Source organism: Patella vulgata, chromosome 9 (assembly GCF_932274485.2).
Source record: "Patella vulgata chromosome 9, xgPatVulg1.2, whole genome shotgun sequence".
NCBI classification, from domain to species: domain Eukaryota; kingdom Metazoa; phylum Mollusca; class Gastropoda; family Patellidae; genus Patella; species Patella vulgata.
In genome coordinates, this window is record NC_065887.2 from 5,898,288 (window position 1) to 5,924,478 (window position 26,191).

At 38.2% G+C, this 26,191-nt stretch overlaps 2 long non-coding RNA genes across 2 annotated transcripts; both read right to left on the reverse strand.

The window, feature by feature from the left end:
- Positions 1–4,256: 4,256 nt before the first annotated feature.
- LOC126807970 (uncharacterized) lies at positions 4,257–10,624 on the reverse strand. The gene is made up of 3 exons (XR_008789295.1): positions 10,556–10,624; positions 6,564–6,797; positions 4,257–4,726 (listed from the first exon to the last, which is right to left on the reverse strand). It is a non-coding gene; the product is annotated as an uncharacterized LOC126807970 (long non-coding RNA).
- A 6,387-nt stretch (positions 10,625–17,011) lies between these two features.
- On the reverse strand, positions 17,012–24,090 carry LOC126832060 (uncharacterized). The gene is made up of 4 exons (XR_008789373.1): positions 23,873–24,090; positions 23,474–23,748; positions 17,785–17,917; positions 17,012–17,095 (listed from the first exon to the last, which is right to left on the reverse strand). It is a non-coding gene; the product is annotated as an uncharacterized LOC126832060 (long non-coding RNA).
- Positions 24,091–26,191: the final 2,101 nt, after the last annotated feature.

Genomic DNA, 26,191 nt, shown 5'->3' on the forward strand with positions numbered 1-26,191 from the left:
TGTTTATTATTCCTGGAGGAAGGGTATGTTAAAGGTGAGTTGTGCCTCGTTTTGATCTAATATGGCGGTATAAATCTACTCGAGGATTCCCAGTCCCCGTAAATGTTTTGCACCTTCTCTCAAAAGTACAAATTCGCGTGGTTTCAAATCAGTTTTCCACGCTATTAGCAGATTGCAATATCCATTACTTCATAGTCACCAGGGCAGAGGTCCAAGGTCCGTGGGGCCCGGCCCTCTCCCCGCCCCCCTCACCGGACAGGCATATTTTTTCACTCCTACATTCATGGAAATAGCTTTGAAAAATAAACCAAAACAAAACGCACGGAGTATGCAGTCGGTTTGCGGTTTGACTCACTCCAATGTAATCCTATACATGTATGCACCTAATCGAGCAGAAATATTGTCTCAAAGTTTCTGATTTGATCAAATTCGCGGGATAATTTCCCCGACCTTCTCCCCGACCTAATTTCCAGCTAATCAAATTCCGGGATACGCCCCTGGTCATATTGGTCAACCAGTGTCAAACATAATGTGGCTCCGATACGCTACGTATAGATTATATATGCAAATAATAGTCTGGGTAACAGAAACCATATAAATATTGGGTTGTGGTGCCCGCCCACGGGATCCTGTTTCTCATACACAAAACAATCAACACTCACAAAAAATCAATATTCATTGTTAATTTTCATTGAATGTTTCAGGCGACACCAGAATGGTTTGCCAGAAGGCGTCTTGGTGATCCGAACTATCAACAGGAAGAACTGGACGATGTTGACAAAATTCAGATCAAAAATGGAGACTACACACAAGAACACTACACGTCACAAACAAACTTTGCCTTTAAATCAGATAATGACGAACTGACAAAATTTTAGCGCCAGCTCAGTTGATAACTATGGAATGTCTTTTAAAGATGCATTATGTAATTTTTAGATACAGACCTGGCCGTTCTTGTTATAATTGTTCCACAAAGTTTTAGCACCAGCCCTGTTGATAAATATGGAATGTCCTTTCAAGATGCATTATGTAATTTTCAGATACAGAGCTGGTCGTTCTTGTTATAATTGTTCCAAAAAAGATAATGCAAAATGAATATACTGAAAATAGCATTTAAATTACTTTATTCTGAACGATGTTATCACTAATAAACACAAACAATTAATATGGAACAAAAAGACTATCTTAAATAAAGCGACATTTCGCTGAGGTTTTTTTTTATATAAACCTTCTAACTGTATATTATTTTCAGCACCATTTGTTTGATAACGTTTAGAGAACTCCCAACGAAACGTCGCTTTAATTAAAATTATAATTGTGTTCCAGGTTATGTTTTTGTGTTTATTACGTGTGTCAATTTACTAAAAAAAAGATGTTATCACTGTTTTGACAAGATGTGGCATAGATTGTTTGTTATCGTAACAACAATACATATTATTCGAGACTAAACCTCAATTCATCATTTTTTGAATTAAATTATTAATTGGAAACCGTGTTTCAATCCGTTTAAATCTCCTCCATCCGATGATCTAGAGAGTTGATTATAGGCTTATCATGTGACTAAATATCAATATGACAATTTATATAACATTTAAATCCGACATAAAAACCTGCAATAAGCGGATTTAGCTCTTACATAATGCATTTTTACGTATCGTGTGTGGTTATTTAAAATAACTAGACCTCCTTGATTTGGGTTCAAAATATAAAGTCTCCATTCTCTCTTCCCCCCCCCCCCCCCGTAAGCTGTATATATATTTGAACTTTTGAGTTTTTTGTGTTGTTTATATAACTACCAACAAAAGCATGTGAATTTGGTCGGATTAAGGAGTCACTCCCCATCGACAAATAATTTACGTTCCCCTTTCTCGTTCCCTTGTGTTATAATTTAAACGGGTTGTTGTATGGCCTAATGGTTAACACTTGTATCATAAGGTCTGTCACTAAGTCAACTGGCGTGGTTTCGATTCTCCGGTTGTACGTGACAAGGTGTAGCATCGCAGGTCCAACCTCGAATTTTTGAAATAAAACTGTACCATATGTTAGTCCCAAAATGATCTAGTTTGTGTCGAGTGGCCGTTAAACACCCCGCGCCCATCTCTGTCACTCTCTTATACTTAAACAAGCAAAAACAAATCTGTCAAAATGAAGGGTAAATAGTCCTTTTTTGAAGAGGAAAATCCCGCAGTCCCCGGAAACGGTTATGAATCTCTTCCGCCAAAAAGTAGGACCTTTTAACCGCTATTGAAACTTTGAGAATTTGAGAGAGAGAGAGAGAGTGAAATGGGGTTTAACGTCCACTCGACACAAACTAGGTCATTTCGGGACTAACGTATGGTTCAATTTTATTTCAATAATTCGCTTGCGCGTAGGGGTCTTTAGCAGTGGGAGGAAACCGGAGGACCCGGAGAAAACCCACGAGGTTGGACAGGCGACCCTACTTCTTGTCACGTACAACCGGGGATTCGAAACCACGCCAGTCGACTCAATGACAGACTTTATGATACAGCGCGCGCGCGCACGCTAACCATTCAGCCATCCACCCCCCCCCCCCTTGAGAATTTGATGTAGCATACATGTAATAGTAAATATGTAATCATCCGCTGTACATACCTCCGTTATCGACCACTTAGCTTCATTTTCCCTCCGCCTCTAATTTAGATAAAGCGTTCCTACGTATCTGGTCGTTCGTTCATTTGAAAACATAGATAAAGCCATTGTTGCTATGTAACAGATCGTGCGTTCAGTTGAAGCCACAGAAAGCCAATAATGACATTAAAATCTGCAATGCTCAAGCTGTAGAAACGGAAATTGAAAGAGTATTGAGTTGTTCCAGGAACATTAGTAAACAACCCAACGGCATCCCACTCGTCAGTGAACGATGCACGACAATTAGTCTTCATGCAACAACTCCAGTGTACATATGGACTAGCAATTATTTGCCCATTGACTTCAATGTTAAATGGCTGTAACATCACAGGCTGTAGCTTTTTGTTGGCCCAACATTCCATTGGTTCCAATATTTATGGGCACAATGGGGACCACATTTGGCAATCTCCTCATCATAATTTTTAAGGGGTTTGACTGTTTACATTTTTTTGCTGCGGGGATTTGATGTTGACTGGGGTCAAAATCTCACATCCGACACAATGATTACTCTGCAGAAAGACACTTTACATCCCCTATCCCTCCACTGTAATATCATCAGTATTACCCAAAACTTCTATGAAATTGCAAATTTGATTGCTTTTCTCCTATTCTAGACCAAAAAGTCAACGACGAAAATACAGGAAGAGTGGTGAAAACAATTAAGGGAAACATTGTCCATTTACAACTCGCACTACATTCGTCCATAATGAAAAAGGGGAAATACTAGTCTTAGTCCAAATGTCTTGCACAGTGTCATCAAAATGTACATGTAGTGATACTAATATTCAAGACATAACATGCCTTGTTTTTGATGTATGTCAAAATAAAATGTTGAATTAGGTTCAATGATGACATCACAATTCCTGTTTCAAAAGATGACTTTGGTTTGTTTACTAATATTTCTGAAACAACTCAATACTGTTTCAACTTCCATTTCTAAAGTTTGGATATAACAAACGCTTGTCATGCAAGATGCGTCCTCATTTTGCACTAGGACAGAGAACAAGTTCAAAAAGCAATTTTTGTACAATAGGGTGCCATAATCCACGACGTTACCGTCCAATACATGCCAATTCCGTAATGAACCGATATCTTTCAAGTGGCGTCACAAACGGAGAAACATTGTGACCTGTAGAGTGTCTACAAACAAAATGCAGACGGATGTCCGGACGGACAAGAGCGACGACAATCTGCGTCCACATGTAAATGTGGAAGCATAAAAAGGGAGAAAGAGAGAAATGGGTCTCAACGTCCACTCGACACAAACTAGTCATTTCAGGACTAACATATTATTTCAATAATTCAGTTGTGTGTTAAACTATAAGACCCCCGCCCCTTAAAAATTATAATGTACGTTATCAAGACAATACACTTGCTATAAATAAATATGGAACGTAATATAAGATATGATTTTAATACAGTACAATAACTAGAAGTTGTGCTTTACAAATACAGTCCAATTACTAGGAGGTATGGTTTTCAAATACAATTACTAGAAGGTATAGTTTTTAAATGCAATACAATTATTGTAAGGTTTTAATACAATACAATTAGTAGAAGTAAAGTTTTAATACAGTACACTTATTATAAGGTTATGTTTTAATCCAGTTATTGAAATGATTGATCATGCCGAATTAGAAGAAAATATGTTAACAATTATTGCAACCTGTAGAGTATTTGCGGACAAAATGTTAAAAAAAAAATGGGTCGGGGCATGCACCAAAATCAATATTTGCCGTCCTTAGGGTGTACAGAATAAGTATGCCAATTTCCTTAAAAGCAAGGTGTATTAAACCGGAGAATATTTAATTTCATTTACCATCTTCGAGCAACACCCACCAAGAGTACTTTATCTACATCAAATTGCATGTCACTTCCAATTCACACACATCTAACTCATCAGAATCTTTGATTATTCTGACGTAACGTCCGATAGTGACGTCATCACATTCAAATGTGCGAGAAGTCAAACCGAAAATCCCTGGTATAAATTTACAAATGATGGGTGTGGTTGTTGTAGTAGTTGGATCAGACTCATAAACCAATATACTTGCATTTGTCATTCTTTCATAAACCCCTGAAAAAATATATATTAGATACAAAACAGTTAATTTATTGATTTAAAACTTCTGTCGATGCATTACTTGTATCTCCAATCGATATGATGCAATATCCTTAAATATCCCCCGTTTTACCTTATGCTCCTCTTTTGGAAACAAGAGCATTTCAATTCAAACAATCAGGGTCCTGTTTCTCGGAATCTAAACTATACAATCCACATTTTAGTAGATACTTCAATTTTGATTGGCTAAGCACTAAAATCAATCTAATATTATCAAATCAAATTACTAAAATTTGGATTTTATCTTAGTTAAAATTTCGTGAAACAGGCCCCTGATCATAGTAACATACCTCTACAAATGTGACATAGATTAATGACCAACTTGCTATTTCATCAGAAACCAATCTGGTCAGTTTCACTGTCATTGAGTCTACTGGCGTGGTTTCGAATCCCCGGTTGTACGTTACAAGGAGTAGGGTCGCCTGTCCAACCTCGTGGGTTTTCTCCGGGTCCTCCCGTCTCCTCCCACTGCTAAAGACCCCTATGCGCAAGCGAATTCTTGAAATAAAATTAAAACCATATGTTAGTCCCGAAATGACCTAGTTTGTGTCGAGTGGACGTCAAACCCCATTCTATCTCTCTCTGGTCAGTTTCACCAGATCGTATGTCTGTTACCGCTCGTTAATTCTGTCTGTTACATAGAAAGACAACTCGTGTTTGTCATGTTTGACGTCACTTCCCGTTTCTTCACGTGCTTGTTTCTCAGCGATCGTAGCAATGATCTCTGTGTTAAAATTATATTTGGGATGTATTTAACGAGCTCTCTCACATATTTTATAATGACTGACACCAATATTGGCCTTTAACAACTGGAATATCGAAACCACATGAACCCAAAATATAAGTCAATAATCCTGAAAACTTATAAGATATTTTTTACGAGCCATATCCACAGAGAACAATCGCCATTGTGGGTTATATTTTTATTTGCACCATCTGGGCTATTCAAAATTACTTTTTTGTGTGTCGGATTTGAACTCTGTTACTTCACAAAGTACAAACTTTGTCCAACAGAAGCCACTGACGGATAATTAAAAATCTGCCATTTGGTCTTCACTTTGGATGCCATATTTACTTTCGGAAATGATTTTTGAGAAAAAATGGCAACCAAATGCTAAACAAAACCATTTGAAAAAAATGTTACAGGTCATATCCATCAGGTAAAATTGATGATTAAATGTGCCATTTTAAGTTTCTGCCATGTTGGATTTTCGCAACCCATTTTTAAATTCAGAGACATCATAAACCCTACACGAATCAGTGACCCGGAAATACATGGGGACGATGCCATTTTATTCTCAAGTTTGGAAGCCATTTTGAGAGAAATGGCCGGTACCATGTAAAAACCATACATTTTTAAAAAAAAATTGTTTTGGTCACTATCGTTTTTTTTTTCGCTTCTATAACCACTTTGTTTTGTAATTTTTTTTTAAAAAATCTATTTATTGTGCCACCACTGAAACGCACTGGTTACGTAATCTCACTCTCAGGAACTTCCCGGAGGCGGCCATATAGACTTATGTTAATTACTTCATATCGCAGTGGCCGATTTCGGCCGAATTTAAGTATGATGCTGTTTAATAGATGTATGATTAAACACAATAGCAACATTGGTTTATTTTGCAATTTGGTTGGGGTCACTCCACTTTTAAGATTAACTTTCACTTAAATTAGTGGTACAAAAAACAGACTCTGGACGGCCCCCTGGATTTTAGGCTTACACCTTTCAATAGCGGTTTTAGGGTCCGTGCACTATTATTAGATTGTTTTTTTTTATTAAAGATTAACTTACTGTCCCGATAATCGTGGCGATTGACTATGGTAACACTGGTAATGTTAAAAGTAAATTCAAGATCAACTTGTAACCATGGAGCATAATCACCAGAGCTAGTATGACTGCAGCTTAACCCTTCATATGAATTACCATTTCTATTCCCGTCGACAGCCAGTGATGATGACAAGGGTACATGATGTGGGGCAGTTGAGCTTTGTTCAGTAGGTTTACCCAAGGCAATGTTCGGTCCATCTGAAATTATCGACACTCGTAGTTTGAATAAAAACATTATCAGACAGAACCAGGGTGTTTTTATATCTTGTACCTTTGTATTTAAATAAGATAACAGTGACAGTTATGAACCAGGGAGTAAGACGGATCGACATATATAATACACATAGTCCTCATTCCCAAATGTGTAACAACCTCTTTAATTATTTATCTGATTATAATATTCTCCTCATTCCTAAATTTGTAAGAACCTCTTTATTTATTTATCTGATTATATTAAATACATACATACACATTCCTAAATTTGTAAGAACCTCTTTAATTATCTGAGTATATTTAGTTTGATCTGGTTTCACACAAAGGCATAATGTTGTAAGCAATTGAACAATATGTTTTTGTAGAGGAAACATTCTGTTTCTCGTGCCTTTATTGATGTTGCGGAAATAATTCAGTGGTTTTTAGGTGTTAAATGGGCGAATCAAGGAGAGTTAAATAGTTTTAGGGAGGTGTGTGCTCGCCGGTTTGGGACTTTAGTACTAATATATACTGAGTGCATTGGAAAACGCATCACTTAGTTTTTCGTATAACAAAATGATCCTGTAAACATATCTTATTTATTTTGCTTCTTATTGTGAACGATATTCAAATGGGAACACATCAATAAGAACACAATTGTACACTTATGGATGTTTAATCTGTAATCAACGGTACAAAGTCAGAGGGGTCAAAACTAAAAGTACGACACAGATGTCAGTAGCGCGTGTGTCCTCCATGTGCTCTTAGGCACGCTGTGCAGCGACGTCGCATGGAATTTACCAATGTTTGAAAGAAGGCCTGGGGCGAATTGTTCCATTCTTGGACAAGAGCAGCTTCTAAAGCAGCAGTGGTGTGCATCCGTTTCCTCCGCTACAATCCAATCTCATCCCAGACATTTTCTATCTGTGCCATGTCCGGAGACATGGCTGGCCAGTCCAAGACATTGATGTTGTTAGCAGCCAGGTAGTCCATACTAAAACTGTTGGAAGTGCTGAAGTTGTGGGTGCGCTCGAAACATCGGAACAACAATTGGTTGCAAGACATCATCATGGTAGGCTACAGCATTAACGCTGTGAAGCCTCCCCACACCATTACACTTCCCCCACCCCATCGATTCGTTTCGAAGACGCAACAGTCTGCAAGACGTTCCCCAAGACGTCTCCACACGTTGACGGCAAACAGCGTGATAAAGATGAAAGCGACTCTCATCACTGAAGAGCACAATTTGCCAGTCTACTCTTCTCCATGTCTGGTGTCCTTGAGCCCATATCAAACGCCGCTGACGGTGATGATCCATGAGGATAGCTCCAACATAAGGTCGTCGTGCACGGAGTCCTACTTCTCTTAGGCGACGTCTTACGATGTTGGCACTTACTGGTCCTTGTCTTCCGACGACTTCTGCACCTGTTCGAGTCGCTGGGCGGAATCTGTCACGCAGATGAGTGACCCGGATGTAGCGGTCTTGAGCCTGGGTTGTAACGCGTTGTGGACCAGGACGTTGACGGTCACGTGTTGATCCAGTAACTCGAACACGTTCCACCAACCTTACAATAGTGGACTGATGACAATTGAAGTGTCTGGCAATAGCACGTGTAGACATGCCAGCCCTAGACATTCCCATGGCTTCATTCCGTTGATTTTCAGTAGTAAGTCTCGGCATCTCTAGCTCGATTCCTTCACACGTCCAACAACAAAGTACGACAGATTGACATTTCACAGTTCATGCAATGCACATTAAGTTGAAAACATGCTTTTAAAGGGCTCACACACAATGCTGCACGTGAATATTGGGTTTTTCATGTGCATCTCGTGCAATTTTTTTTGGTGCACACGGGCCGATATTTTTTGCGTTTGGGAGCATTGTGCGAAACAATAGTTCATAGTATTGCATAATATTATACATACAAAACCACCTAGTAATAAAATATTTGGGAAAAAAAGTGACGCGTTTTCCATGGCGCTCAGTATATTTATATCATAATGTGTTCATGTAGGGCTGGGTATTGCATGGCGGGGAGTAAAGTACGAAGCTTCTTAAAGTGTCAGTCAGATCTTTGATGTATCAATTGCCTTTATATTTGTCTTGTCTACCTAATTGTAATGGAATAAATTAAGAAGTGGGTTTTCGTCCGCTTTTTAAGTGTATTTGACGTATTTAGTATGGGACTATATATTGGTCTTTTGTTTGGAATTCACTATGTGTATTCTTCTACGACTAAGTAGGTGTCATCACTACTCTACGGCGCAATGTTTTGTAGACGGCTCGAGCTGTAATAAAAGTTGCCCATAGTGAAAGCTGTTTTGTGAAGTGTTGCGTGGATCACTAAGATTGATAAAAACTGATAGTTAACAAGCAAACAATAAGGCCGATGTCCCCCCGACGAAATCCCAAAATAAATAGATGAAACACATTTTTTTTCGATAGTGTCGAGTAATCAAACTGATTATCCGTGCCTTGTCTAAGCATAAAATGTTCACGGCTAAATCCATTCACGTTTTGAAGTACCTGGTAGTGATCGAAACTCTACACTGGGTTTCATCACTCTCCACCAGTTAGAATCAAAGTTATCTTGTCCCAAAGCATCGACGAATAAAATTGCTAAGCTGTGTTTACCTTTAGCGGAAATTATTAACCATTGAACTATGCCAAAATACTCGCCTAATGAACATATATACCTCAATCAAAAGCAGAGTTGTTATGTTCCAAAGTCTTCAATCAAAGCAGAATTGTTATGTTCCAAAGTCTTCAATCCAATTGCTTATCGCTACTTAGGCAAAACAGAATATTATCATCACCGCACTTAGTCAAGGTGATTGATATAATGAATCTATACTCGGAGTGTCATCTCTCTCACCCAGTTAGAACCAAAGTTATCATGTTCACAAATCTTAACCAATCACATGGATTATCTGTGTTTAGCCTTAGCGCATGGAGAGTTATTGTGTTATAATGTCTCGATAAATCAGATTGAGGTCTCTTCTATGCCTAAGCAGAACATGCTCAGCATCGAAAATTGTTAAAGTATTGATGTAATAAAACTATCACTCAATTAGAAATAAAGTTGTCAAGCGTCAACGTCTCGACCAATCTAATAGCTTATCGCTCTGCTTACCTTGGGTCGAATATGCTCAGTATCACACTTAGTCAAGGTATTGATGTGATGAAACTATACACCAAGTTTCATCATTCTCACTTAATTAAAACTAAACTTATCGTGTCCCAAGCATCAACTAATGCTTAGCCTCAATCAAGCCATTTACGTAATTAACTTAGTTTGAACATTCCACCTCAATTCTAGACCAATCAAATTGCTTGTCGCACCACTTAACCACAGCAAAAAGTGCTCGTTGTCGAAATTAGTCAAGGTATTGATGAAGTTTAATCACTCTCACTTAATCAGAACCAAAGTTATCGTGTCCCAAAGCATCAACCAATCAAATTGCTTATCGCTGCTTACCCTAAGTAGAAAATGCTCATCTTCGAACCCTATCAAGGTATTCACATAATGAACACCTACGCCAAGTTTGAACATTCTAGCTGAATTAGAAGGGACGTGTGACGGACAGACAGACAGACCCGTTTTTTATAGTCCCCTGCTTTATTGGAAAGGCGAGGGGGGGGGGGGGGTATGATCAACACGATCGTCTAAATTTATGAGCATTGTCATTACTTAACAAACGAAACCGACAGTTTCACGAAATTAACATATGGTTAAAATTGGTGATATAGTTTCATAACTTACTTGGAAATCGTTTACAACCGTTTCCATTACTCGTGTTCTGCTGGTACGAGAACTCATTAACTGAAAGATATAACGATCTTTACTGTAACATACATGTAGTAATTATGATATATCGTAGCCCCCCCCCCCCTCAATTAAACAAATGCGAATTTAAATAAATTTTAATTTTATACAACTAATAAGTGCTAGTTTACCTATCTGATGCCTGGGCCTACAAAAGCCCAGAAGGTCCATTCTAAATTCCAAATGCGAAATTCCAAATTCCAAATGCGATCGTATACTGTCGTCGCCCCCATCCGTCCGCCAGTCCGGCGTCCACAATTGCTTGTGGGCACTCTAGAGGCTAAAGTTAATATATGATTGACTTTAAATTTATATACAGTGTTTAAGGTCATGAGGCGAACAAGCCTATTGAATTTCAGCGATTTCGAATAGTTATGGCCCTTGATCACTTCAAAAAATCTTATGGCCGCTCTAAAGGCTAAAGTTAATATCCGATTGACTTGAAATTTACACACAGTGTTTAAGGTCATAAGTCGAAGAAGTCTATTTCCGATAATTACTGCCAGAGTTATGGCCCTTGATCACTTCAAAAAATCTTTTTTACGCTCTAGAGATTAAAGTTAATATCCGATTGACTTTAAATTTATACACAGTGTTTAAGGTCATGAAATGAAGAAGGCTATAGATTTTCAGCGATTTCCGAAAATTACTGCCAGAGTTGTGGCCCTTGGTCACTTCAAAATATCTTGTGGATTCTCTAGAAGCTAAAGATAATATCCGATTGATTTTAAATTTATATACAGTGTTTAAATTCATGAGACGAGGAAGCCTATTGATTATCAGCGAGTTATGGCCCTTGATCACTTCAGAAAATCTTGTGGACGCTCTGGATGATAAAGTACATATCCGATTGACTTTAGTTTTATACACAAATAAGCCTATTGATTTTCAACCATTTCCAATAATTACTGCCAAAGTTATGGTCCTTGATCACTTAGAAAAATTTTGTTTCGACCTAGAGGCTAAACGTATGATCCGCTTGACTCCAGATTGATACACAGAGTTTAAGGTCTTGAGACGATCGAACAAGTATATTGATTTTCACTGAACAGCTAAATCCATATTAAATGTTTCGTACACTAAACGTGAGCATAGGGCAGAACTTTAATAAAAACCAAACAAATTCTAATGATTTTCTGATAATTACTTAATGAGTTGTTACTCTTAATCAGATTTTAGTGTATTATAAATGTTTCATTACCGAAAAAAGTAAAAATATGCGACAACTCTTGTTGACTGCCCGGACGATTTAGCTGCCGTGGGCGTATTATCTTCCCTGCAGCAGCCATGATGATTGTGATGTCACGTGATTATGTCGAATTTGCAATTTCGCATTTGGAATTTGCAATTTCGAATCTAGCACTATTTAGTTGTGTAAAGTTACAATTTATTTCAATTCTAATTTGTTTAATTGAGGGGGCCTGCCAATTTGCTATTTGATTGGTAAGACATGAATTTGGAATTTCGCATTTGAATTTTGAATGAAAACATACATGCCAACAACAAGATCAAAATCCTGCGACACGCCAATTAAAATGTACAATGAGCCGATGAGGGAGTTAACTAAGTGGATAGTCCATGGTCACGGAGGACCAGTTATGCAACAAATAAAGAAACCATACCTAACAACAAGTAGATCGAAGGTTTATGACGCAATTGGTAAAATTAAACAAAAGCAAGAAAAATGAGACAGTTATGTTTAATGATCCATGTGGCCACTGCGTGGTTGCGATGTTAGGAAAGTACTTGATGTTATACTGGCCACATACTACATCCAATTTTCGAACGGTATTAAACTTTTAAATTAATAAATGCACCCATGATGCTGTTTTCTCAGCAGTTATCGATACGTCGACCATGTTTGTTCTCCTTCACACCAGCTATGAGGTAGTTCGTGAAGGTAGTTCGTGAACGCATTCCAGACTGCTCAAGTCCGACAAGAACCCATTCTTCGTCCGTTCTCTGCACCGGAACACTGTTTCGAATACACCCTAGGGGTATTTAGCAAAGGGAGGAAACCGGAGGACCCGGAGAAAACCCACACGGCTGGACAGGCGACCCTATTCCTAGTCACATTCAAATGGGGGGTTCACATAATAATGGCCTATTTCAAATAAGATATTTGCATATAAAGAAAGTAGGCTTACAGCCTCTTTCAAATGTGATATTTGCATATAAAGAAAGTACAAACTTAAATCGTCAGTGCTGGATAAACTAGCCAAAGGATTTGGCTGAATCAATTGGCGCTAAACTTCACCTAGTTTATCCACTGACATACGCCCGAATCAAACATGTTTGATATATTTGGCCGAATTGTATTTGAGTGGTGTGTCCGCTTCGCCGAAGCATTCGTCTGATTTTAGAATTCATTAGCCAATCACCACTCATTCATATCGAGTGGGTATCGCAAACTAGCAGTCGAACTGTGACACGGGTGCTACAGCCAACAAATTCCAACTACCATACTATCGGCTTAAATGCACGCCAATGGGACCTCAGGTTTTGTGTTCCATTGAAACGACTAGAAATGAAATGAAATGGGGTTTAACGTCCTACTGTTTTGCTCCGAACTGGGCTAATGAAGACAGGCATACACCACACAGTGTGCTATGAGGGAAATTTTGCCCGGACAGCGGCACTGCGGTGTATCGAATTCCAACTGTCAAGGGATCTTTTACGTGCACGCCAACGTGTACACGGGACCTCGTTTTTTCATTTCATCCGAATGACTAGACAGCTGTCCTTGTCAGGCCCTCCGTCCTGCATCACTGACAAGGGGGAACCACGCCGGGAAATCTGGGTGAACTTTCTCGGCCAATGCAGGGATCGAACACCCGACCTCCAGGCTAGCGAGCCAGCGTCTTACCCACTTAGCCACCATGACGACTAGGCATGGAATCCATGCTGAAAAATTCAAATGAGCTTTCTCGGTCAACACTGGGAGCGAACCCGCAACCTCCCGGGTACCAAGCCAGTGCCTTACACACTAAGCCACATGGCTCTCTTTTTATTACTGTGACTCTCCAGTCACATGACAAACAAGGGTTATTAAAACAGATTTTCACGGTTTAGGTAAGATCTGCGGGATTAAAATGGTTTTAGATATCACACAGTTTGTATATGGTAAGGTATCTTAAACAGTTAATTACATGTCACATATTCATATTTTTCAGTTTCCATATTAGATGCCATAGCAAATCAAAGATCATATAATAAAATAAGTCAAAAAACCCAAATATGGGAAAAGAAAGAGCTGAAGAAATGGTGATTTGAGCACCTATGATTTCTCATAGGTGTTTTTGGGGGGTGAGTGTTCAATTCTAATAGAAAAGATTGTTGTTGTGGTATTTTAGAATCTCACCATAATGTGTTTGGCACAATATAGCCCGGTTGGAGCTGATGTGACATAAACCTCGATTTCATTTTAATATTTTGAAATTTAAAATTCAGTTTAGTATAGTAAAACTGTACACGTACATGTATGTGCACAGACAGAATCTTACTTATGTCCAGATACATGTAGATATGACTATCTCATCTGTGGGGACCCATGGTGACCAAGTGGGTTAGACACTGGTTTGCATATTTTAAGGTCGCGGGTTTGCAGTTAGACGATGCAGTACGGGGGGCCTTACAAGGACAGCTGTCTAGTCGTTCAGATTGAACAAAAAAACGTGGTCCCGTGTACACATTGGTGTGCATGTAAAAGAGCCCCTGGCAGTTAGAATTTGATACAAGAGTAGGCCTTAGGGTCACGGTACCCGGCAAAATTTCTCTCGTGGCACACTGTATGGCATATGCCCAACCTCATTAGCCCAGTCGAAGCTGAACAGTAGGACGCCAAACCCCATTTCATTTCATTTTTTTCATTTTGTCTCATCTGTGACAAAGCAAACCAACACATTACAATACAATTTAATTAAATTAAAACTTTCGTCTATTTAAATATTGAATCGATTTAAGTCAACTAAAACATAGTATGTTTTTTTTCTCAGTTAACTACATCAGAAAGATCAAGACAGTTGGAAATGAAGGCCATCAAAGAATTAAAAGACAATAAAGAAATATCTATTGTACCAGCAGATAAAGGGAAAGCAACAGTGATTATGGATACAGATCAATTAGAAATAATGGTGTCCCAAACCCTGTCAGATACAACAACCTATAAAAAGTTACCTAAAGATCCAACCCAAAAACTAGATCGGAAACTAAAAGCCACCTTAAAGATACTTAAAGAATCAGGTGAGATCGATCCTGAAACATATGAAAAGCTCAATATCCCGCACCCATCAACACCATATGCCAAAGCTCAGGTCAAAATACATAAGAACCCGGTCAAAGTTAGATTACTGATTTGCTCTAGAGGAACTGTATTCTACAACACAGCCAGATACCTGTCAAACGCACTATCAGAATTAGGAAAGTCAGCAGAATCATACATTAAAGACAGCAAAGAACTTCGAGGTAAAATAGAGAGACAATCACAACTAGGAAAACTGATCAGTTATGATGTAGTGGACCTATTTACCAGCATACCAATCGATGAAGCCTTAAACTGTGTGAGATCGAAAATCCAAAGTCAAACAACAAACCTCAATACCAGCATAAGTCCGGATAGTATAATGAAATTATTACAATTATGTATTACATCTACATATTTTACTTGGAAAGATGAAGTGTTTGAACAAATCCATGGGTTACCAATGGGATCACCAATAAGTCCAGTTATCACCGAAATATTTATGACAGCCTTTGAGCAAAATGCCCTGATAGTATCCCCATTCCAACCTAGTATTTGGCTTAGGAAAGTGGACGATGTGTTTGTTGTTATGAAGGAAGAGGAAGATCACCAACTACTACTCCACCACCTCAACTCAATCCATCCCCGAATACAATTTACAGTTGAAGAAGAAAATAATAAACAACTACCCTTTTTGGACATCCTAATTGATAGAAATGATGATAAATTAACTACAAAAGTGTATAGAAAACCGACTCACACAGATCAATACATTAATTTCACTTCAGCCCACCCAACAACAACCAAGGCAGGAATAGTTTCGATACTTACCAGAAGAGCTCACAATATTTGCACTGATGACAAAATTGAAGAAGAAATTGAACATATTACTGAATCTCTAACCAAAAACAACAACTACCCATTAGAATTTGTCAAAAAAGTTATTCATAGTACCACAGAAAAACTGAACAAAGCCCCAAACGTGACAGGTAAAGAAAAGGCTCCAATTCATATCAACATTCCATTTATAGGCCCAACAAGTTACAAAATTAAAAGATTACTAACTAGATTGCAAATAGATGTAACATTTAGTGGGGGGATATCATTAAAATCACTTATCAACGCCCATGGGAGAACAAAAATACCAACAGTGGACCCAAAGGGTATAGTTTACCAGATCCAATGCGATTGCAAATCCATTTACATAGGCGAAACATGCCGACCATTATCAGTGAGACTCAAAGAACACAAAGCAGCAACTAGACGTATGGAACCAAACAAATCTGCAGTAGCCGAACATATTATAAACAATCCTACCCATAACATAGAATGGGACAACACCAATGTGCTTACCAAAAATATTAAAGTATGGAAGAAAAGAGTTTTGTGGGAAGCATTAGAAATCCGAAGACAAAAACCAAAAATGAATAAAGACAATGGAAGAGCCATTTCTAATGTATGGAATGAATTATTTTGTTAAGCAAGTTATTATCTATTATTGGAACTATTTATAAGTATTATGCAATAGGATACCATAAGTATCAATTATCAGTGAAGTAAAATTAAAATAATTTTTATCAGTGGAGTGGATCTATAAGTTATTATTCGTATCAGTGGAGTGGAAATTAAAAATTTTATTTATCAGTGGAACTATTATTTATAAGGGCTACTATAACTTATTTATTTGTTCTATTGGAACAATAATTAAAACATTTTCTATATAATAATATCGTAAATGTATGAGCAAGAGGGGGTGGGTTTAACCTAACTAATTATGCATAATGTATTGAAATTAGTCATATTAAATATTTGATGGTGTGGTTAATGGGTTTTGATTGCATTTTAGCTTAGGCGGTGGCTTCAATCCCCACTTTTAACACCTTAAATTGAAGAAAAATGGTAAAGCCATACTCAAAGGGAAATGTTTGTTGTTATAGTCTTAATTAATGTTATGTTTTTATTGTTAAATGGTTCTTACTCATGGATGTACTATAAATGTAGAGTTGTTATTCATTATTGATCATTGCTTGATAAAGATACCTGTAAGAGTATTGAAACGTTGCATGTAATAAACCAAGAAGTAGTAAATCCATAAAGTTGTGTTATTATGAATATTATACCTCTACTTCTAAATGTCATTCAAAGTACATTTTACCTGATTATCAAGCTCTGTGAGAAAAAGTTTCCATAATATGAATAGCCATTTCCAACTGTCTTGATCTTTCTGATGTAGTTAACTGAGAAAAAAAACATACTATGTTTTAGTTGACTTAAATCGATTCAATATTTAAATAGACGAAAGTTTTAATTTAATTAAATTGTATTGTAATGTGTTGGTTTGCTTTGTCACAGATGAGACAAAATGAAAAAAATGAAATGAAATAGGGTTTGGCGTCCTACTGTTCAGCTTCGACTGGGCTAATGAGGTTGGGCATATGCCATACAGTGTGCCACGAGAGAAATTTTGCCGGGTACCGTGACCCTAAGGCCTACTCTTGTATCAAATTCTAACTGCCAGGGGCTCTTTTACATGCACACCAATGTGTACACGGGACCACGTTTTTTTGTTCAATCTGAACGACTAGACAGCTGTCCTTGTAAGGCCCCCCGTACTGCATCGTCTAACTGCAAACCCGCGACCTTAAAATATGCAAACCAGTGTCTAACCCACTTGGTCACCATGGGTCCCCACAGATGAGATAGTCATATCTACATGTATCTGGACATAAGTAAGATTCTGTCTGTGCACATACATGTACGTGTACAGTTTTACTATACTAAACTGAATTTTAAATTTCAAAATATTAAAATGAAATCGAGGTTTATGTCACATCAGCTCCAACCGGGCTATATTGTGCCAAACACATTATGGTGAGATTCTAAAATACCACAACAACAATCTTTTCTATTAGAATTGAACACTCACCCCCCAAAAACACCTATGAGAAATCATAGGTGCTCAAATCACCATTTCTTCAGCTCTTTCTTTTCCCATATTTGGGTTTTTTGACTTATTTTATTATATGATCTTTGATTTGCTATGGCATCTAATATGGAAACTGAAAAATATGAATATGTGACATGTAATTAACTGTTTAAGATACCTTACCATATACAAACTGTGTGATATCTAAAACCATTTTAATCCCGCAGATCTTACCTAAACCGTGAAAATCTGTTTTAATAACCCTTGTTTGTCATGTGACTGGAGAGTCACAGTAATAAAAAGAGAGCCATGTGGCTTAGTGTGTAAGGCACTGGCTTGGTACCCGGGAGGTTGCGGGTTCGCTCCCAGTGTTGACCGAGAAAGCTCATTTGAATTTTTCAGCATGGATTCCATGCCTAGTCGTCATGGTGGCTAAGTGGGTAAGACGCTGGCTCGCTAGCCTGGAGGTCGGGTGTTCGATCCCTGCATTGGCCGAGAAAGTTCACCCAGATTTCCCGGCGTGGTTCCCCCTTGTCAGTGATGCAGGACGGAGGGCCTGACAAGGACAGCTGTCTAGTCATTCGGATGAAATGAAAAAACGAGGTCCCGTGTACACGTTGGCGTGCACGTAAAAGATCCCTTGACAGTTGGAATTCGATACACCGCAGTGCCGCTGTCCGGGCAAAATTTCCCTCATAGCACACTGTGTGGTGTATGCCTGTCTTCATTAGCCCAGTTCGGAGCAAAACAGTAGGACGTTAAACCCCATTTCATTTCATTTCTAGTCGTTTCAATGGAACACAAAACCTGAGGTCCCATTGGCGTGCATTTAAGCCGATAGTATGGTAGTTGGAATTTGTTGGCTGTAGCACCCGTGTCACAGTTCGACTGCTAGTTTGCGATACCCACTCGATATGAATGAGTGGTGATTGGCTAATGAATTCTAAAATCAGACGAATGCTTCGGCGAAGCGGACACACCACTCAAATACAATTCGGCCAAATATATCAAACATGTTTGATTCGGGCGTATGTCAGTGGATAAACTAGGTGAAGTTTAGCGCCAATTGATTCAGCCAAATCCTTTGGCTAGTTTATCCAGCACTGACGATTTAAGTTTGTACTTTCTTTATATGCAAATATCACATTTGAAAGAGGCTGTAAGCCTACTTTCTTTATATGCAAATATCTTATTTGAAATAGGCCATTATTATGTGATTCCCCACTTGAATGTGACTAGGAATAGGGTCGCCTGTCCAGCCGTGTGGGTTTTCTCCGGGTCCTCCGGTTTCCTCCCTTTGCTAAATACCCCTAGGGTGTATTCGAAACAGTGTTCCGGTGCAGAGAACGGACGAAGAATGGGTTCTTGTCGGACTTGAGCAGTCTGGAATGCGTTCACGAACTACCTTCACGAACTACCTCATAGCTGGTGTGAAGGAGAACAAACATGGTCGACGTATCGATAACTGCTGAGAAAACAGCATCATGGGTGCATTTATTAATTTAAAAGTTTAATACCGTTCGAAAATTGGATGTAGTATGTGGCCAGTATAACATCAAGTAAGTTAGGTTGCCAGGCAACGAAACATGCCCACAGCAGTTTAATCGTTTGCGCAGTCAACAGGGATTGTCGCATGTTCATTCTTTTGTAGGTAATGTGGGCATTTACAAGAAAATTTCATACAAGATTATAATTTTCGTCGTTTGTGGTTTTACAAAGGTCGACGCATCGATAACTGCTGAGAAAACAGCATCATGGGTGCATTTATTAATTTAGAAGTTTAATACCGTTCGAAAATTGGATGTAGTATGTGGCCAGTATAACATGAAGTAAGTTAGGTTGCTAGGCAACGAAACATATGCCCACAGCAGTTTAATCGTTTGCGCAGTCAACAGGGATTGTCGCATATTCATTCTTTTGTAGGTAATGTGGGCATTTACAAGAAAATTTCATACAAGATTATAATTTTCGTCGTTTGTGGGTTTACAAAGGTTCTACAAACTGAAACAAGGGCCTTAATTGTTGAAATTTGACAGATGTTTTTGTTTTGTGTTTTACTAATTTAAATAATGCATACAATTTTCATACAAATCGGATGATAATTTTGTTGTTCGTGCGTTCACAAGGTTCGAAAAAGTGAAACAAGGGCCACAACTCTAGACATAATTCACAGAAATCGCAGAAATTTAATAGACGTCTTCGTTTCACTAATTTAAAAGATTCAAATGAATTTCACAAAGTGAAACAAGGGCCATAACTCCAGAAGAAACTAACAGAAATTATTGAAATTAAATAGGATTCATCTCATTAAAATAAACAACATATCAATTTTAAAATAATCAGTTCTGTAGACGACGGACAAACCTACGGACGAGGGCGTATCAAAAGGTGATGTCATCGTCATCCAAAGAATTGAAAAGGAGTAAAACGGTGTCATAATTTATCAAAATTATGCTTAATAGCGAAGTAAATACTAAACAAGTTATCGTAACAGATTGTATAAATTTAATTCATCTTGTTACCATGGATACCGTTGTCTCATGTTCGAGACTCATGAAAGTGTTTTCATGTTCTTCAGCCGTTCTCGAACCTGCGCAAACACTGTTTCTAATACACTCCTACGGTACGCGCAAGCAAATCATTCAAATAAAATTGAACAATATTAGCCTCGAAATTACCTAGCGCCAGTAAGTATAAAGGATCTATCCGACAAACACTAACAACAACTCTAGGTTGATTACATGTCATTTGGGACTCACGTCATTGGGACTCGCGTCATTTGGGACTCAAAAAAATATGACCACGACATTTGGGACTCCAGTATACGACGTTTGGGACTTTGGTATACGTCGTTTGGGACTCGGGATAATTTATTAGAAATAGGCCAATTCAAACAAAACACGAAAGAAAATATTTATTAACATGAAACACGTGGTTAGTAAAAGGCTCAACCAAACGATAAAACATTAGTTGCACTTACGGTTCTTTGATAATCATCGTTTCTCATAAAAGTTTTATATTTATTTAAAACGAATAATATGCTGATGAATTTATTTGAAAATGACCTACACAAAAAACAAAATAAATATTTACACGACATGCAATCTTTTTTTACAAGCCCCTAGAAATTGTTAACGATAATCCGTGAGCTGCACGTTGACATGCTTGTCGTAGGTGGTAATACCAATTGATAAATTAGTGCGTACAAGGCAAAGTTTTTTTGTGGAAAATATAAGAAATGGCAACGATCAAAGCGGGATAATTAAAGCTGATTTACTGATAATCCCAATGTTATTACAGTATGTTCAAAGAAACCTAACGGTTCTTTGGTGGATGAGGTAAAATGTGAGTTGTCAATCATCGAGAATGGCGGCCGTGTGTTGATTGCAGTTATACCGTTTCACGAAAAAACATTAGCAGTGGTCGGTCAATCAAGCTCGTTTACTATTTATAACGCAAATTTTTCGTTTCGGTTAAAACAAAATATACGTCCATTTTAATTGGCCGAAGGATGTGTGACTAATAGAAATATGGCGGGCGGACAAACTGACCAAACAGTATATTTCGAGGTATTTGAGGTAAGCTAATTTAATATTATATCATAACTGCATGTGCATACTTGTGTTTCTGTGTGATTAAATATTCAAAAAATCATTTTTAGGATACAGCCTCGACACCAGTCAGCCCTGAATTGCAATGTTTGTTTTGTGTTCTGGGCGCCATTTTGAAGAAAACTGACATGACCTATATAATACAATCCAGCGATAGTGCAGTCAATTTCCTTTAAAAGGGAATCCGAATTTGTTAATTTTCTGCAATATCACTTCGGTGGTAGCGGACGTTAAATAAAGCTATTTCACGTACAAAGACCTACAATAAAATCCAGGTGAATTGGGAAAAATATTCATGTATTTTCTTGATGAAGAGTAGCTATTTCAATTTGTAAATGCCCAGTCATCTTAGACAAATAATAATTCCAACTTCAAATCAGTTGTATTTATTCAAATCATACTATGAATAATTGTATTTTTCCACTTGCATAATAATAAAAACTTGACTTTTATTATTTTATTTCTTCAGGCCAAGAACATGGAAAATTGGTAATTGCCTTGTATCACTGCTAACTATAAGGCACAGGGAGCCTTGGGCAGAAATGATAATAATATGGTTCTCAGATATGTTACTGTGTACAGACTGAACAAAAAATATATATACACTTGCTATTACATGTACATTATATCATTGGCAATAATAAGATCCAATTTTAGTTTTTAGTTACACACTGTTAACCACCAATAGATGAAAATAAATCATAAAATGTATTCAGCTCGACGTAAGACTTAAATAAAAAGATACAGTTGGTTTAACTTGAATAGAAGTTTTAATTATCTATGCTGCATATATGCATATATCACCTTGCAGCTGAATCACATTACATATCTTTTTAGTTGATGTTCATATCGTCTTACGTATTTGTCAACATCAATGTGACCTTGTTCTATGTCACATTAGCCTATTCACACTTGTTACCACGAATTTACTCACCACACCCTCGCATAGTTATGAATTTATTGTTTCACTTGACTAAAGAAACATTTTGTAGGAATGTATGCTTTTATAGATTGGACACTTGTTTGCAATATCATTGTCGGTGGAAACTGGCACTATACCTAAAGAATGACTGAACAAATAGCGGAGACGGGGTTTCAGCCGGCTGATTTAAATTATTTCTTTAAATACAGTAAAGCTTGAAATATGTCAGTTTTCCCTCTTTAGAATGTTTTTGTAAATAAGTTTTTATTGTAGTTTCCGTGGCGTATTCCCAATAAGCGTTAGAAACAAAGATATACACCCTTAATCCCGGTGCCGATAAATGTTGGGTTGTGTGGAACATGCTAACAAATCTCAGGTACGATATATGTTTGATTCTGGTTGAGAACAGCATGAGAGCAACATGATTGTTTTCATTGGAGATGAGACGCAAATATTCAAAGGGGTCAGACAAACTCTAAACCAACCGCGTTCCCTTCACTGAGTCCCTTCAAAGGAGGCCCTGTCTGTCTACCTGTGGAATAACATGCATTTGTATCTGTTAAATTTGTGTGGTAGACAGATTGATATTATTTATATAACGTCTTACCCCAAACAAATTGCAAAAGAAACCATGAAGTTTCTGAGAGCGATATTTCGTAATTAGTGTGCTTTAATGGTGGGAGAATAAATAATTAAATTTTTCAAATACAAACTGGTCATATATAAAATAGCATTTTCTGACAAGACCAGCGATAATCTCGTAAGATATGACTTTTACTATGTCTATTAAATGGTTTTCGACGTCTCTTCAAGGTCACCGTCTTGCGCCAAAGTCGTGAAACGCACCGTCGGGGGATTTGTTGGGGCCTGTCTCCCCCAGAAAAATTTCTAGAAATTTCAAGTCGGTCTTGCCTGGCCGTGAATACGGCAACCTGAAAGTGGTCGATTTTAATGTAGACATCTGAACTCCAATCAACAAATCAATCAACCAGGCTGTTGTCGTTGCATTCACATGACACCAGACGTGTCACCGATGAAACAAATATGCCTGAAACAAATGTCGCTGTTAGTGCGACCCATTTGTGACAATTTCAAGGTCCCAAATAATAGTCCTTTTTTACTATTAATAGTAATTCAATCAGTAAGTGCTATTTACCTTATAATAGTCGTCTTGGCTTTTACCCGACATTACACAAAACACCAATGGTAACTGTCGGGTGGTCTCTCCAGTCTTAATGAAGGCGTGTATGGAAAACAGCTGAGACCATGGCTTGTTCACCACCCGAAAAGTTGCATCCATATACCAAGTTTTTGCGCGTGCGGGTAGTTGCATCTGTCTATCAGTACAAAAAATGTGATGGCGCCTTTCCCCAACTTTTACTCTTTATTGATAAAATCCCGGTGCACTATGATCGTGAAATCTTCGTCAAGCTAAAACAAAAAATAAATAAAAAAGTACATTTAAGTACATGTTAATAAATAAATAAAATTGTACATTTAATTACATGTTAATAAATTCTTATATACATGGGTATTTAATTGCATGAGTACTTACGCCTGACGACACGTCAGTGGGATCTTTTGGTCGCAGAGTCTGTCGGGTTCTTTATAGCGACCTTACAAGTGCTGCAATGGGTGGTCTGCTATGAATGGGTTCTTCTGCAGAACCGACACTGGATAAAACTCTCTCCGCTATTGAGGAACATGCCTTGGTAAAAACATTTCCTTTGGCTTCATGCTTTGCCTGTAATGATAAGATAAAACATATTAAACTACAAATATATTATTGGTTTATTTATATTTTATTTATTTATTTATATACTATTCAAAAAAAGTAGGGGATATTTGATTTTTAAGTGTTATTAAAGTCACCTAATGAAACTGACGAAGAAACAAATGACAAAATGAAATGAAGTTCACATTCATCGATTTATTCCAAATGATCGTTAGACTAAGTAAGGCACAGACTGACCATTATAAGGGTAAAATGATACCCGGGGCCAAACAGCAAAGTTACCACAGCATCACAACCAAGTCAGTAACGGGTAAATCCTCCTCTGTTTGCCAAACAAGCATTGATCTGACGTGGCATACTCCTAATGAGACGTCTAAGGTCATTTTGGTCCAGATTGTCCCATTCATGTTGCAACGCAGCAGCAAGTTCTTGGACATTGGCAGGACGTTGTTGACGTTGACGTAACCTCTGTCCAAGCATGTCCCAGACATGCTCGATGGGGGAGAGGTCGGGACTCAGTGCTGGCCAAGGTAATGTGGTGATGTTCTGTTGTTGGAGGTAACCTGTAACGATCCTGGCCCTGTGGCCCTGGAAGATGAAACGGCGGCCATGACGTCGTGCGAACGGCACAACATGGACTGCCAAGATGTTGTCCCGGTAGTACTGGCCTGTAACACGCCCTGCAACAACATGTAAAGCCGTTCTTCCAGCAACAGTGATGCCTCCCCACACCATAACAGAACCACCCCCAAATCGATCATGTCTGATGACGTTAACGTCTTGGAAGCGCTCGTTTCGACGACGCCACACCCTCCTACGTCTGTCCAAAAAATCAACAGTGAACCTTGACTCATCTGAAAACATCACATTGCTCCAGCGTCGATTATCCCAGTGTTGACGATCCCTACACCAACGACGTCTTGCCTGAATGTGATGATCTCTCAAACAAGGGATCACGCGAGGACGTCGGGCGCGAAGGTGACCCCTATGCAGTCGATTCCGAATCGTCTGGCCACTCACTCTCACACCAGTGTCTGTTTGAAGACGAGCGCTGATCTGATTTGCTGTGATGACACGATTTCTCAAGGCCAAGGTACGGATAAATCGATCCTGGGCTTGAGTTGTCGCCCTTGGTCGACCTGAGCGTGGTCTGTCCTGTACAGATTGTGTATCACGGTATCTGGACCATAGCCTGCTTATGACAGACTGAGAAACATTCATCGTCCGCGCCACAACCGCCTGTGTTGTGCCGATCTGTAGCATGCCAAGGGCACGTAACCTTTCATTTTGGGTAAGCCGACGCATATCAAAATTTGTTTTCTGGTCACTAAAACATTTAAACTGATGTTTCCACCCTGGAATTCAATGCTACAATGACTGTAACATTCAAAGTCAGAGTCGTGCAAATCTTGGGTTGGACCCCCATGATGATCCCAAGCATCACCTGCATTCCATGCGGTAGCTATTGGTGCGTTTGGGCGTCACATGTAACTGGAAATGTTTCTTCTGTTAGGTTCTATAGTGACTTTTTTCGTAGTCATTTGCATATTTTAGTATTATGCCCCCAAAATCAAATATCCCCTACTTTTTTTGAATAGTATATATACTATAGCGAGTACGTGAAACAGTTAGACTGTTGAACACGGAGTCTTTCGTTTGTTTAATACACAAATACCTGATCACATGTGTTCTTTTGTACATTACGTTTTTGAGGGTTGTCACAACAAATAATTAAAGTGGCGACAATAAAGGGAATTTATTAAAGTAATAGATATGTTTTATGTATTAGCATGGCTGTCACGCTGCATATTACAATAAACTTTTATACATATGGTAGATAAACTCTTCGGGAAACAGAATAAGAAAATAAAATTTATTTAAGTTATGAACGTGTTTAATTGATTCATTGATTCGCATGGCTGCCATGTTGCATATCATAATCAATTTTTATAAATGGTGGACTAAGTTAGCAGGAAACAGAATGGACGGACTTTTAATCTTTACATGACGTCACAATTACGGTCGTTCTTGAGTAAACCATCTTCTAAAACCAGCAGCTCTCTTTCTATTGTTCCATCAATTACTTTCTTGAAATGACGGACATTAAGTCCTAGCTATTACGACAGTGTGAAGTTGAAT